The sequence below is a fragment of the Acromyrmex echinatior genome, chromosome 10 (genome assembly GCF_024713525.1).
Source record: "Acromyrmex echinatior isolate Ae372 chromosome 10, ASM2471352v2, whole genome shotgun sequence".
Classification (NCBI taxonomy): domain Eukaryota; kingdom Metazoa; phylum Arthropoda; class Insecta; order Hymenoptera; family Formicidae; genus Acromyrmex; species Acromyrmex echinatior.
In genome coordinates, this window is record NC_141861.1 from 1,371,165 (window position 1) to 1,386,629 (window position 15,465).

Here is a 15,465-nt window from a genome sequence, read left to right on the forward strand (position 1 = left end):
AATCCAAAATTCCTAAAAATTAGTGTCTTCACTCGCAAAGACGCGCAAACAGAATTAAAGATTCCCGGGCGGTGATTCAATGCACGGGCAATAATGGCGGTGTTCACGCGCCGTTGAGATAATCCGATTTCAAATTACGCAAATGAACAAATTACAAACGCCGTGAAAGCAAGGATGGCAACGTACGTGCGTTGTGATTCCGGGTTAGGGAGAATTAACGAGAGAGCCCCGAGAAAGACTAGACGCGTCGTCCAAAACGAGATACGTCGGCCGCTTTGATTACCACAGAGGGATAAACACGCTCACGGGGGAGCAGAATCCAAGTTTCCACTGAAACGTGCGCGATGATGCGAATTCTTGCCACGGGCACGAGAGGCGAGGGCGAATGCAGGACTCTAATAATCTAATCCCAATTACGCGGAATCGCGGTCTCGGAATCAACGTCGTGAGGAGGCCGGCCGCAAGCATTCACGGAATCTAACGGATTAAAGATGAGCCGGGTGGGTGTAACGCGGGATTTATGCGCTGGCTCGCGTGCGTGTGTACGGGGGTGTGGAACGGCGTGACGATCCGTCGAGAGAGAATGTATATCCCATCCTGCGGAAGAGGAGCCTGGAACCGATTCGTCCCTCTCTCTCTTTCTCTTTCTCTTTCTTTTTCTTTTCCCCCCTCACGCCCGTTGGCCGCGGGCGGTATCGCCGGACATTATGGTACATACGCGTATATACGCGGCATTACACGGCTTCCTCCCGCTCCACCTTCTACTCCTCTCTCCCCATCGAACCGCGCCATCGCCACAGTTATAATTCCGCGGTGCAAACGCCATAATCTAGTCACCGTATCCCCCGGCATCTCTTTCTCGAACGATACCGCTTTTATAATGCGTGAGGCACGCCGGCCGCGATCGTTCCCTCGGATTATCATCGATCGATACCGCCAATCCTAGGTGAATCCTCCTTGTACGGTGCCCAATCACGTGCCGGCGCGTTCAAGAGACGTTCCACGATCCGATAAAACGGGTGCCTCGTCGACGGCGCTCATTAAAGCAAAATCGTACACGTCGAAGAATATAATTGCGCAGCCTACTGGATCGGTGCTAAACGAGGGAGAGCAAAATGCACCTTTACTGTATTCCCGTAAAGATGTAGCGAAAATGTTCTGCTTGAACATGGCGTAATTCATGATATTAACGTTGATACACTCTTTCGGCTAATCATTATAACTCGATGTGAGTTATAACATGGCCATGATATATATATATATCGAAATGTACAAATTTCCAAATTGCAAATTAACCAACTGCAATTTCATCTGATTTTCCTTCTAATATTGTACCATATTAATATTACAGCTTGTCATCACAGTTTTGCACAACTTTGTCACGTCTTATGAGCATTTTTAAATTGATACATATTTATTGAGTTCAGCTATCGGCATTACAGAGGAACTCTTGCATTTATTTTATCACGTATGAATAAAAAAAAAAATCTTGTTCTTTAAGAACACGTATTCAAGTATTTAAGATATCTTTCTCCGAGTTTTCAGAATTATAAAAATATTGGTATTTATTTAATATGACAATCGGACAGTTCACTTCGATGTCATCTGTATAAACGATATTGATACGTTATCATATATTCAGAGAATATGCGCGAGGTAGGTACGAAAAGAAGAATAAGGGTAACAAAGGGGAATCGGGACAAACGAAGAACATCTGCCAATCTGACATCACCTGCCTCGACTCGCCTATTTCTAGTCAATTTATCACGCATTTCGGTAACGCTAGGAAGAGCGGAAGGACGATCTAGCGGCGAGCGATGACGCGTCGACGTTAGAGGCGTATGGCTTTGGGTCGAACGGCTTTGTTTTCGCAGGGTCTGACCCTAATTAAACGATAGCATCTTAATTGTCTCCCGACCATTCTAACGCGGCGATTCATGGTCGCGATCGTTTCGAGGATAGAGCAAGTTTCAACTGTTTTCGTATATTGTATCGTCATGATTCCTGTTTGTACGTCAGAAATCTGTGGACGCTTAAAAAAATATTGAAAAATTGTTCACGATTATTTTCAGGAACGCACGGAGCACATTTATCTTAATTGCAGTAATTTTTTTGTACAATAAAATAAATTAGCGAACATTTTTAAATTTACACGTCTTTTTACATTAAATCTGAAATCTTCGTTAAAAATCAATAAGTGAACAAGATTCAATTATTTTCCTTTTATTTGTTTATTTAACTAATAAAACAATTGAAACTGTAAAATTACGGTCTACATTTTATCGATATATTGGTGGGAAGGTAACGTAATATTTTTATTCCATCTGATATATCTATTTAAAATTATGATAATACATAGTAGTGAATTTTAAAGATTTGATAAATCTTTCAAAATACAGAAACAGTGTCGGATCGATAAATATTTCATGAAGCAAGTAGGACAAGCTAAAAACGAACACTGATGAATCTACAAGTGTAACAGCGAAGCGATACACCTCGAAGCCCGACGTAATTATAACTTTGGAGAAAGTCGAGGACGATCACAGGTGGTTGATGAGTGTTCAATAGTGGAAAAGGGAAGCGCATGACATAACGTAGCGGGAAGAAAGACGGCGGAGGGCACGAGAGGTGGGATCGAGAGAGGCACGAGGGAGGAGAGGGAGGACGATTCGGCGGAGAGAAGAGCCTCCGATGATGGGAGTTAAATGTTCGGCGAAGGAGCGACCGCGGAGTGTACCGTGCCCTTTTGTTTGTCGCGGTGTTTTGCTCGAAGGTCCCTTTGTATCCTCCAGAACGGAGGTAGGAGGCAAAAGTCTCTACGGGGCCCACATGGCGAACCCGGCCGCGTTTATTCGGCACGAAATACGCAAGATGCGCGCAATTATGGGCCTCTCAATTATCTCGTACGCGTCTCGTTATTTATTGAATATCGTGCCTGCTTATTTCTCAGGCGAGTTTGCGTGCCGTGGTAAGAGGGTGTCTCTCGAAGGGTGGCGAGGGGGTAAGACGACGGGAGCGCGACTTCTTCTTCTTTTTTTTATCCTTGCGGGTTTCGACACGGCTCGACGTGTGGGGACGCATTGTTCGGGCTGATACCGAAACCGGAAGTCGTCGAAATTCCGCATCGCGCAAATCGAGACCGCAGACTTTCGCGTGCTCCAAATACGGCACAGAATGAAAAGACGCCTCACTAGAACATATTATACCTTGATACGACACCCTTTGGATGATTTATCCGTATTATGAGGAGTCTGCCGATTATTATATGTATGTACACTCCAGGCCCAAAGTTTAAAAACATTCTTTAAAAATTAACATTTTTCGGATTATTTATTCAAATATAAAATGTATTCGATATATATATATATATATATATTGTAAGATGCAATGTTTCCTCTCCTCCTGAAATATTTATATTATATCTAAAATAGAATCTTTACAATGCTGATTAATTCTCGACTACGGATCATATCAACATTGAAGCGAAAATTTTAGGCGGCTGTACAATCTATCTATATAATTAACTGATATAAGGTTCTAAATTATACGTAAAAAACATTGAATCTTCCTTTACCAATCGCCGCAATGCTTTTGTTATTATAAACAGGACTTTAGAAGTTAGATGTGATTTTCATAGTTAAAGTTAAGATTTAATAATTCGAACCTTATGTTCAAAACAATCACTGCCTTAATTAGCTGCAATAAAAAGAGCATTTTAAAGATTAGACCATTTTCTAACGTTACTAAATCTTAATACCACAGGAATATATTAAAACGGGTTAAATGTGGTACGAGTAACTATCATTTTCAAAAGTATAGTTATCTTACTTTTTAAAAAGAAGGATTATCGAGAGGCTGCATGCTGCACGATGCATTAGATTGCATCAATCGCCAAGTACAACGCACTGCGGCTCCGCGGTACAATTAACCGGGGCTGTATTTCTCTTATTATTGTTATTACGTGGCCGGACGGCTTTCTACTTAATATACGCGGGCCTGATAAGAACTATCCGCGGACGACGACCACGTTTCAGCAGACGCATACGAAGCCACGCGGAAATGTACGCCGCGCCAGTGGTACGTTGCAAGTCGCATGCATATGTACTCCGTGGCTTGTATGCAAATGCAAGCCACTTCGAAATAATTATAGTTGCACCCCGCGCGCCGGTGTCGTAGTGTCTTCGCGCGCCAATCAAGTCCTCGTCGTCGTCGTGACGACGGAGAAAGGAAGGGAATGCACCGATTTACGATGATCGTGCTGAAAAGTATTCCGTTCGTTGCACTGCAGTTCGCATTTATGTGAACTGCTCGCCGTATCTCGTCGCACGATATTGCGAATGGGAAAAATGTAAATAACAATTGTTTTTAAATAAGTAAACATTCTTATATATTAAATAGAAAGTACAATAAAAAACCTAGATAGAGCTGTAAGAGTTAAAACGCAATTAGTGGTAGTGTGCAAATAATTTAAAACGAAGGGTCTTTAATAAAATCTCTTGGGCACCAATCTGTGTGATCACGAATCATCATCGATGGAAAAATATAATATGAATTTGGTTCGCCCATTCTCAAGCTGCAAACCACACAGTCTTTCTTCATATGCACATCGAACATTAAACAATTTAATTAAGCAATTTAATTTGAGAAATGTATTAAATTTGATCCAAAATTTAGTTTATTAGTTACTAAGCGCACATTGATTGATTCGACGTTGTTTAAACCTTTGAAATTGAACAATTCAATCACAGAAATAGATTGATTTACATTTTGACACAGATGAAAGTTGAGAATAACAATTATTTAGCTCAAGGGATTGTGTTACCATTAACTCGTTGACATCTAACAATGTATCGATCGTTGCCGATAACAAAGCGCAGGTTTCTAATGCGATTGCATGTAAAACTCGTCACGATGGAAAACGCGAGTTTCGTCGTAAGCTCGTCTAGTAACACGCGATCGATAATTATCTCCGCATTTAGCAGAGATACGGTAATAATACATTTACATGGAATTACAGAAATACCGGATATATGGAGGTGGGTGGCGTTAATACCGAGAACTCTCTGGAATATTCAACGAGCGTTTCCTTACGTCGTCGTTCAGAGGAACAAATTTTCTAAATTAGGATTTCAGTCAGTAAACGACAATCGCAGTCGAGTATGGAGAGATATGAAGAAATTCGGGACGACTCGCAACCTCAAAAGAGGAGAATTCTCCTCTTTTCTTATCGATATTTCGCGCTCGTTGCTACACCTTGTCGAGGGCCAACGCATCTTCGTGGCATCGGATAAGTGCCGATTAATCGATATTATTTTGATTGCCCGAAGGAATCCGCTCCGCTCCGCGCCGCGCCATACGATATTCGCTCGCGAACAGACGGAAAAAGAGAGCAAGCGAGAGAAGGGACGAAGAGAAAGGAAGATAAAGAGGTAAGGTTGTGAAGGTAAGGAGACCGAGAGGCAGCAGAAGAACCGATGGATGGGAGAGAGCGGCGAAGTCTCTCGCTCGAAGACAACGGCAATAAGTGAAGGGCAGAGCGCACGAAGGTAAGAGCGGGAGAGCGAACCAACGCGCGCGTAATTTACGTGCAACATGGATCCGAGCGGCGTTTAATCCGATGGTGGAGCCGGCGATTATGAAGTTAGGGTTGGGTTAGGTGCTGAGCGCGAGGAGGGCCTCTTTGTGATATCAATTAAGTATGATTTTCCTCCCCCCCACTAAGGCGAGGAGGCGCGCAGCATCGTCTTCCTCACGGAGGAGGGGAGGGCCTTCTCTACCTCCGTCGTTCTTTTCGTACCGGCTTCCTCCTCCCGCTCCTCTCTCTTTCTCTCACTTCCCTCCCTCACCCTCCCCCACCAGTTCGACCGTCCCTCTCCCCCGCGGGGGTAACCCAGGGTTTAACCCATTCCCTTATAATTTCCTCCCAATGCACCGTGAGAAACTCGCTCGTAACACGCACGCGCACGCACGTACACCGGGGGCCCCGCTTCCCCAGTCTCCCTCCGCCCCCTTTTTCATGCTCTTCGTTCGTTCGCCCGCTCGTTGGCGGTCACCGATTATTAGATTTCATCGAATTTTCGTCGTCCGCGCGCAGGCATCCGGTCCAGACACGAATCCGCCAATTAACCCCGTTAGCGTGTGGAGGATCCGCAATTAAGCCCAGCCGTGAGAGAAATCCGATCCATCCAAAAGCGAGCCCGGCGCGGATCGCGGCGGCTCCGCTTTTTCAGCGCAACGAGAGGATCCGGGATGCTGCGCCGTTAATCTTTTTCAATCGATTCGTCGTCGTACTCGATTATGTTCTATCCTTTCTCGTTTAGGTTCTGCCGTTCCCAATGCGGGAGGACATTAGATACCTGTTCGCGTTGCTTAAAATTCTCCAAATTTTTACACTTAAAATGACATAATTATATTAGGTGCGCAACTAAGTTCTCGCTGTTATTTTGATGGCATTCTCATCAAAATAACAGCGAGAACTTAGTTGCGCACCTAATATATACATATATTCGGATGTTGGAAAGAAAGAAAGTGAAGTTGAGTGATATTGAGTGCGAAAAATGCAAACACGAACGGACTTACTAGAGTTGTTCGCATTGCTTAAGATAATCCAAAAACATTTGCATTTAAAATCAGATAAATATATATATCCGGCCGTTGAAGAGAGAGAAAGCAAAAATGCTGAGTGTAACACGTGCGAGCAATGCGAACGACCCTTATCGATTATTGGCGAGAGTAATAAATATGATCATTCTTCGAGTTATGCGTCATTGGCTATGTTTTACATTAATTCATCTTCTTTTATCTCACCTAGGAATACTGGTTATTATAAATACATAGTATAAATATGAAATTAAAGTGATTAATATCATTCTATTGTTCAGTTTTTATAAAATTCATGTTTGCATAATGCATTCAAGTCTTATTTTAGATATCGCGGTCGATACTTTTAATTTTTTCAAGTTTGTTTTGCTGCCCATTATGTGCATTAGATATTCTCCTTTTAATTACGTATTACGTTTTTCTTCAAGTAATTAATATTATTAGAATGAAAGGAATATTTTTAACTTGAAAATTCTTCACGAAAAAGTGGATAAGCAAAAATTCTGTTTCATATGTAGGAAGTAGATTGCGGGGATGCGGCGCGAGAGAGAGAGAGAGCTAATGCGAAATCTGCAACCGACTCGCTTGTTAACGTCGAGACGAGTTCCATAACGATCTCATTTAACTTCCCGGCGACACTTGACCCGCGTACGTCAGAGAACGTCCACGCAGCGTTGTTGCGTGCACTTCGGTAGCTTAAATAAGAGGATAGACCATCAAGGGAAATCCCCCTTACAGCGCTAAACAAAGTTGCGGAACGTAACACAAGACTATAATGTCTATTTCTATCAATGTAGATTAATTTTAATCAGTTCAATTTATTTTTTTTTAATTCTAAGTATTAGAAAAAAGTAAATTCTCTCTTTACAGTAATTGAACCGAGATTAAAGTTAACTATCTGTATTGATAGAAATGAACACAACCTTATTCTATAATAATTTACTAGTTACATCCAAACTTGGCAGAAGAAATTGGGAGATGAAAATTAAATTTAACTTACTAATGAATTACATTTAGTGACACTGAAGAGGGGAAGAGGGCAGAAGAAAAAGAACGCTACTAAAATTAAATAAGGATGGGGAGAGTATGAGAAGAAAACAGGGATGTAGGCATTTGAGTGTGCTATCCGGTTATGGCTATTCGGATCTGATCGGGATCTAAATTGTCGGGGCCGATTGTAAAGGCATTCAAAGGAAGAGGATCAGTTGAAATTTGGAATTGAGAAATAACGCGAACGCAGTGAGGGAGATTCCGCTACAAACTCCATGCTCGAAGTCGTGGAGTCTGCGGGAGGAGGAGGATGAGAGGAAGTTAGGAAGATTGTGCTGGGAAGAAGAGGGGTGTCAGGGAAAATTCGTTGTGTAAGGACGAATGAGATTGATTTCGCGTGAGATAAAGGAGAACGGGGAGAAGGTAAAGGCAAGAGGAAACCACAACCGGGGGAGAGGAAGCAGATTGAGGGGAAGAAGCTAAGGGTGAAAGAGCACGGTGATTTGAAGGGAGAGGCACTCTACAAGAAGAAGGGCCTGATTGGTGGCCGGTCGACCACTACATTAAGAATTATTCGACTTAGAAAATCAGAAAATTGTTTCTATACTAACTTCTGAATAAGAAAGAAAACCCGAGGATTTGATTGGTAAATGGAAGAATGGAGAGTGAAGTTCACGGTGTAAACGAATTATTAAATACTAAATAGCGAATATAAAATCCACCGAATATATCGATGAATACTGAAAATGAATAGGAGCAGAGCGAGCACGATAAATGATCTATTTAGCTTACTTTCCTCTGAGAAGAAGGATAAGCGATAGCGTTATTAATAAGAATATAATGCAGAGATTGGAAAAGGAATTAATTTAAAAAAATAAATAAATAAAAAAAATGCGTGACTTATTAAGTTGAATCGGTTGCTGGTTAGTTGGTTACTTAGAAACTCTCTCGTTAGTGCAGAATGGCCTCGAAGGGATGGGCCTCGAAGAAGATGGTGAATGTCAGACGCTGACTCGAATAATTAAACGATTGCACGACTGTTGTATGACTGGTCGACTGTTCGAATAAGTGCTCGGATAAATTGAATTGCGCGGATTGACTGAATGATTGCTCGGATAACTGAATTGACTGAATGACTCTATTTATATGGAGGTATTTGGGGGTGGATCTTCGTGAGGTGTATTAGCTTGATCCGTCAAGCTGGATGTAACATTACCTTAAGATGCGACATTTTCCGCAAAGGAACTTGACGTGATTGACTCCGTATCTCCAATACAACGCAATGTATTTTTTTAAACGCCAGATCGAGATGTTATTGTATTGTAGAAGTGTATTCGAATTTTTGACGAGCATCGGTGCGCGTTTCTCCACTTCAATTTCGTTTTCGGATCGATTTTGACCTTGCAACTGAATCCCCGATATCTCGTTTCGATGGACACACTCGCGTCTTAAGATCAAATAGAAGAACGCGGCCTCGAGGCTCCGCACGAGCATTGTAGGAAGTGCTTTTTGCCCTGACGTTGTGCTCGAGCCGTCGACGGTCGACGTGGGGTGGCTAATGACAAAATCAATGCGACATAATTAGACATGGCGGCTACCTACCTACCCGCTACCTAGCGATCTATCGCGACTTGTGACCGTGTCCGTGTGTGGGCACCTATACGAGCATGAGTCGTTGCGCTGGGGAGAAATTATTGTAAAAACATCCCTTAATATGATCGATACGGCTTCGTCGTTATAGTTCGTGCCTGTCCGTCTCACCCCGAGCAGTAGTACCTCGATTCTCTCATAGCGCAAGTTTCGTACATTCTAATGGAATTTCTGTTAAGTTTGTTTCCTAAGAATGAAAAAAAAAACAGTATAAACATCGTTTATATAGGTAACACTAATAGAGAAGCGCTACGATCGAGTCTTGTACTACCACTGGATCTTGTACTGCTTAATAAATGTATAAATTTTTAATATAATTTTCAGTTCTATAAACTGCATTGATTACTGATTTGAAACGTAATCGTAAACTAAAGCTGGAATAATAATATGTATCATAAATGAAATTAATCGTCAATAATAATGTTAATAAGCATCTTAAAACATTGCAAAAATAATGTACTTGTGTTTATTGAGAAAAGAGTTAAATAAAATTACGCTCTCTCTCTCTTTTTCTCTCACGGAAATCAGATGTTCTTCCTCTTATAATAAAGTGCCTTCATAAGATCGCGCATCAAAATATTAAAACAAATCATGGCTAATCGAAAAGTGGCTTTCAATACCTAATCATTTTAAAACCATTTTGACGCCATTTTGACGTCACCATGGTTTTTTGTTCTGCTTAGGTAAGACTGTGCTTCTTGACATTTTCTAAATTGCTTTTACCACTACTTGGTTATATATAAAAATGTCATTTAGCGGTCGAACGATTTCAGATCGTGTAGTTAAACGGCACTCATACATAGATACTTCTATAAATACCACGTTCACCCGTTGATAATGATCGATGAATGACTCTTGTAATGCGACGAGTTCGCGCATCGGGTCATGATGTGGTATCGATTGCATCCAAATGCACGCCCAAAAACGGGACCTATACACGTCGATGCAAACAGATCGATACGATCCCATGCACGTCGTGTTGCGATGCTCGCCGCATGCGTCACAGAGGGGATAAAAGGTGGTCGATCCATCAACTGAAGCGAGAAACAACCGCGGCGGAATCGCTGAATTAATTATTCGCACGCTGGCATTTGCACGTCGCGCCGTGCACGTCGCCTCGCTCTTTCTCGCCTGTTCCGGGAAAAGATATCAATATATGTAATTTTTCGCGCCCATTCTCTGGTCCATTCTCTGGTAGAATTTTTTATTGGCGCAGTCCCTCCCGCATGGCGCAGCATCCGAAGCGAGCGAGCGGGTGGCCCCCTGATTGGGTTTCGGGGCCGGTTTTCTAGGTGCTGCGCTAATGATCTCTGTTAACAGATGCCTCGCACCGAAGGAACCGAGTTGATTTATGGTCGCCCAACATTCCAGCGAATTCGCGGCGCATACCACCGAAGCGCAGAACGGCACGTTCTAGTAAGTCCATCTGTCGAGATGTGCGCTCAGATAATCGCAAAATCAGTTCTCATCTAAATTAAAAACAACCTCATTCTTAACTCTTGGACAATGAGTGGTACGTTCTCACATTTTACATTAGAAAAATTCCATGCGCAAATTAATGTGCTCGTACATCCGTATCTTCTTTTTCTAAATACGTATAGATGGCACCGCGATTGTGTTTTATTGAATTGACAATAGCTTTGGAACAATGGCCACACTAATAACGGGCTATTAAATCGATATACACAATGTAGTTGCATAATTTTAATCGTTTAATCTGAAGCAATTAAAGATCATGGAAAAACTTGTGACATCTCGCGTGCACACACACACACACACACACATGTTTGTAATTTAAATAGAATATTGATCCTCTAGTTTCAGGCACGCTTTTATAACGAGACCAAATTATGCTTTGATTGCGTTAAAAAAAAAAAAACAAAAATAATGAAACTTCAAAAAAAAATGTAAAACTGAAGACCCGCCAGTTTCCATTTGCCGCGCGTTCTAGGGTTAACATTATCGCGCATTATGACGCAGCGAAATTACTTCGAGCTCCCATTCGCGACGCGAACAAAGCCGCAACGAAGTCCGCCGGTTGCACAATGCCGACTTCTTGCCTGGTGTAAAACTTTGTATAAAACCGAGCGACTCGACGCGACTCGACGCGACGCGACGCGACGCGACGACATGGCATGGCATGGCGTGACACGTGGCACCGTACGCGCTTCGATTCGAAGGAGATAGATGGAGAAGGCGCTTTTATGCACATAAGCTCGAGTGTAGCGTACACGGGGCTAATTATACCTCGGGACAAAGGGTTCGCCCGCCGATGACGCACAAGTAAAAGCTCGGAAACATTGATGAGGGAGAAAGAGAGCTGTCTATACACACAGCCGGCGATACCGCGCGTGCGGCAAGCCGGAACATCGCGCTGGTAATCGCGCCACGAGGTGTTTACAATTTATTGTTGTTCGTTCTGCCACGGCGCGAAATAAATGGGGGCGTCGGATAAGCTTCGATGATTCGGAAAATGTGTAAATGTAACCAGACGTTCCGCTTTCGAGATGATTTGCTTCGCCCCGTCTCGCGCAAGAAATATGAATAATTATTGTATTATTTAAAAACAAAGAAATTCCTATTACTATGTTCACACATTCTCTCCTATCCCTTCAATATAAAGTTGTCTTTAAAATATTTCATCATTATTTAATTAACTTTGATAAAAAATGTCTCGTAAGTGAAGAGTACATCGATATATAGTCTTTCTAGCGATTCAAAGTGTTATATTTCACGGTTTAATATATGGATGTAATAAAGAGTGCAGAGATAGCTTAAAATTATATAACTTTCTCTCTTAAAAATATTAAGAAGAGAGATGCTGATATGCTCAATTCTTTCTAACAGAATACAGATGCCGAGGGAATGCGCTGTATATACTTATATTACGTTCAATGCTATATTTCCATCTTCGGTTCTTAAACAACCAATCTGCACAGATTCCGAATTTATCCCAAATTTAATTTTAAAGTCCTAAAGGGTTAAGGTAATATAACGACGTATAACGTAACACGACCCGCGATGGCGTTGACGTGGTCGCTGAGGCAAGGGATGTTATCTCGGTCAATTAAACCCTCCGAGCTAATTCGATCGCGCGTCCCAGACGAGGATCGCGTCGCGCGTCAGCGGAAGGCTAGAAACGCCGCGCGAAGGCTCGTCGTGGTGTTACCCGTGCGTGTCGACAAATTGATTTAAACGGTCCGCACACCCACCTACCTACCTACTAGTCACTCGACAGCATGGCACACCGCGTTCCGACGCATTACCGGGCAAACCCACCTATCGCGAGTATGGCCGCGATCGGGCCGGGAACGATCTGCATCGCTTTCACGCCAGAGACACGGATAATGCTTCGGTCGGGAGACTCGTAGATCAAAATCGCACAATACCCGGGATTATTGAGCGCGCGATACATTTTCCTCGTCCATCGGAGAAACGGGAAGAAACAAATGTATTTTTATTTTCGGTACTCTATAGTTATGCAAATGAGAGACAGATATTGCGTTGTGTATATGCGTGCTGAAAAATATAAATTATGTAAATCCGCGTTAGTTTCATTGTACACTTTCGTTTTGTAAATCCGCGTGTTAGATCTGCTCTGGTTAAAAATCTGCATATGTAACGTATATATAACGTAATACAATTCGTCCGCCGCCATTTTAGCTCCATATTGAGGTACTTACGATAAATGATAAACTAAATTTAAGTCAATTAATTTAATACTTAATTTTCTTAAGTTAAATTGTTTAATTCCATTGTTTTAATTAAAATATATATTGAGTGGCGACCTAAGGTTTAGATCCTGGTATCTAACGTCGCATTATTAGATTCTCAGTGGTGATCTCATTAGGCGCTGCGCGGGCAAACAATCCGCAGCATAATAGCGACTCGCACGTTCTTGCGTTTAATGTGCCTTGCCTCTCTCCCTCATTGTCGTCGTCACCACGCCTGATATACATCTCACCCTTTCGATCGTGCGTAACTCTTTACGATGCGAATGCACGCGTAGGGGAGGTGATCCATGCCCTCGTGTGATTATTTTATGGATACCGGTGTGCTCTTTCGTCCAACGGCGACACTCGTAAAAGGGAAGGAGCAAACTCGCGCGCGAAATGAATAAAAGGGGCATCGGTGCGAACGAGAACAAACAAGATCTTTGTTACTGGCGATATGTACGTTCTATTCTAGATTGAAAAATTTATTTAAAATTATTGTAAAATATTCCTCTTTCAACAATAAATAGAGTAAGATGATACAATTTCGAATATGATATGATTATTTTGGACAAAATAATTAGAGCAAAATAATTCAGATTTCAAGATTTTCAAGGTTCAAGTTTAGTAACTCTGATCTTATTATGTATGGAAGGTATTGAAAGATATTAAAAGGGTATAAGAGTGTAATAGCATTAGATTCAGAAATCTTTTGTATGAATGTATGAATATCATCGCGATAAGTAAGAAAAATATCTTATCACCGCGAATAAAAAAAAAAAATAAAAAAAAAATAAAAAAAAGAGAGAGCGGACACAGTTCGGTTCCGCGCAACGCTTGTTATTACATCCTGTTTTTCAAGATATATAGCATAGGAAGGTCATTTATGAAATTAATTCTTCTCCGCCCGGAGAATATTCCGCGGAAAAGAAATTGCTTTGCATGTCACAAACGACATGTTCTACAAATCCATCTAATCGCTTGGTACATTAGACCTGAATAAAATAAGTCTATCTTATGTAATTCGCTATAATGCGCATTTATATAAAATGTCTTTAATTTCTTTAGTAATAATAGTGTTTTGAGAGAAGTATCTTGCTAGATCTAGTAGAAAATTAAGGGAATCGTACACGTGTTATATTTCACTTAACCTTCCGCTGGCAATATGAATATATTTTAACTCTTCCGTCATCAATAGGAATTTTCAAAAAACAGTGCAATTTTTCATTATTCCAGATTGTATAAAAATCTAAAAAAAAAATTCTGAAATACTTGTCAAAACTTTAACAGTGAATTTTAGAAGTCAGAATGTGTTTTATTTATTTCTTATAGATTTAAATTTATTTATCAAAATGCACAATCAAAATATTCATGAAATTTTTAAAGACTTCAGTTACCGACTGAAAGTTAAGAAGCTAGAAAAGAGTAGTTAATACCAAAAAAGCTTAAATGAGCTAAATGAGCAAATAAAGTATAATACAAACAATTAATTTGTTTCCGAAAACTTAAAGGAATGTCAAAACATAATCGGCAGACGTGCACGCTTGTATTACGTGATATTGTTATCCGCGATACTTCCTTTTGAAACCATCATAGAGTGCTAAACGTACCTGCCATCTAAGAAACAGAACTTAAAATATCGACCTTGTACGAATAAAAAATAAATTCACTATCTATAAAAATTCGTTCAACGAAGATCAACCTTTCCACCAAATGCTAATCTGTGGAACTAATTCTTTTTACAAGTAATAATTTCGCAAAAGTCAAAACTTTCTGAGATATAGTCATCGAATTAATAAATTAAGGAGATAATTAAAGATCCATTAAATCTCACTATCATATTTGTGAAGATTAAATTAAGCTGAACAACATCTAAAAAAAGACCCTAAAAGGAAATAAAAACATAGAAAAAGAAGAGCATAAAAAATCACAGCACAAGTTATAGTTTGTGATATTTAATTATTATTACATTAATTAAAACATTAAACGTTTCGGCCACAATCTGGCCATCTTCAGTAATTCAATAATATTCTTAAAACGCACAGTTACATCTAGTTGACATTAAATTCAACAGTCGGGTGTTGTAATTAAATAAACATGTTCTTTTCTATGTGAAGATGCTTCATACAATAATGTTACAACGCCAGTTGTCATATCAAGAAAAGTTTAATGTTTTAATTAATGTAATAATAATTAAATATCACAAACTATAACTTGTGCTGTGGTTTTTTATGCTCTTCTTTTTATATGTTTTAAAATTATAACCACGTTAATTTTCAAGATATAAGGAAATAAAAAGATAGGACGAACAAAACCGCTTTTGTGCCCCTAACATTATTCCTTCTAAAAATCCTCCTTGTACAGTGTTTCTTTTGCAGTAATTATCACAGACAGTAGAGAAAGGGCAAACGTTAAAGACGATGCTTGTGCGACTTGGTTTCCTAGCGATACTTAATCGTCCTACTTAATCGCAATTAATCGAGCGGCCATATGTCAGGGCTAATCGACTTCG

General features: G+C 40.6%; 1 protein-coding gene across 4 annotated transcripts in view; it reads right to left on the minus strand.

Moving 5' to 3' along the window:
- The window catches only part of zfh2 (Zn finger homeodomain 2), a 172,995-nt gene that overhangs the window by 117,225 nt on the left and 40,305 nt on the right, over positions 1-15,465 (minus strand). The window lies entirely within an intron of this gene.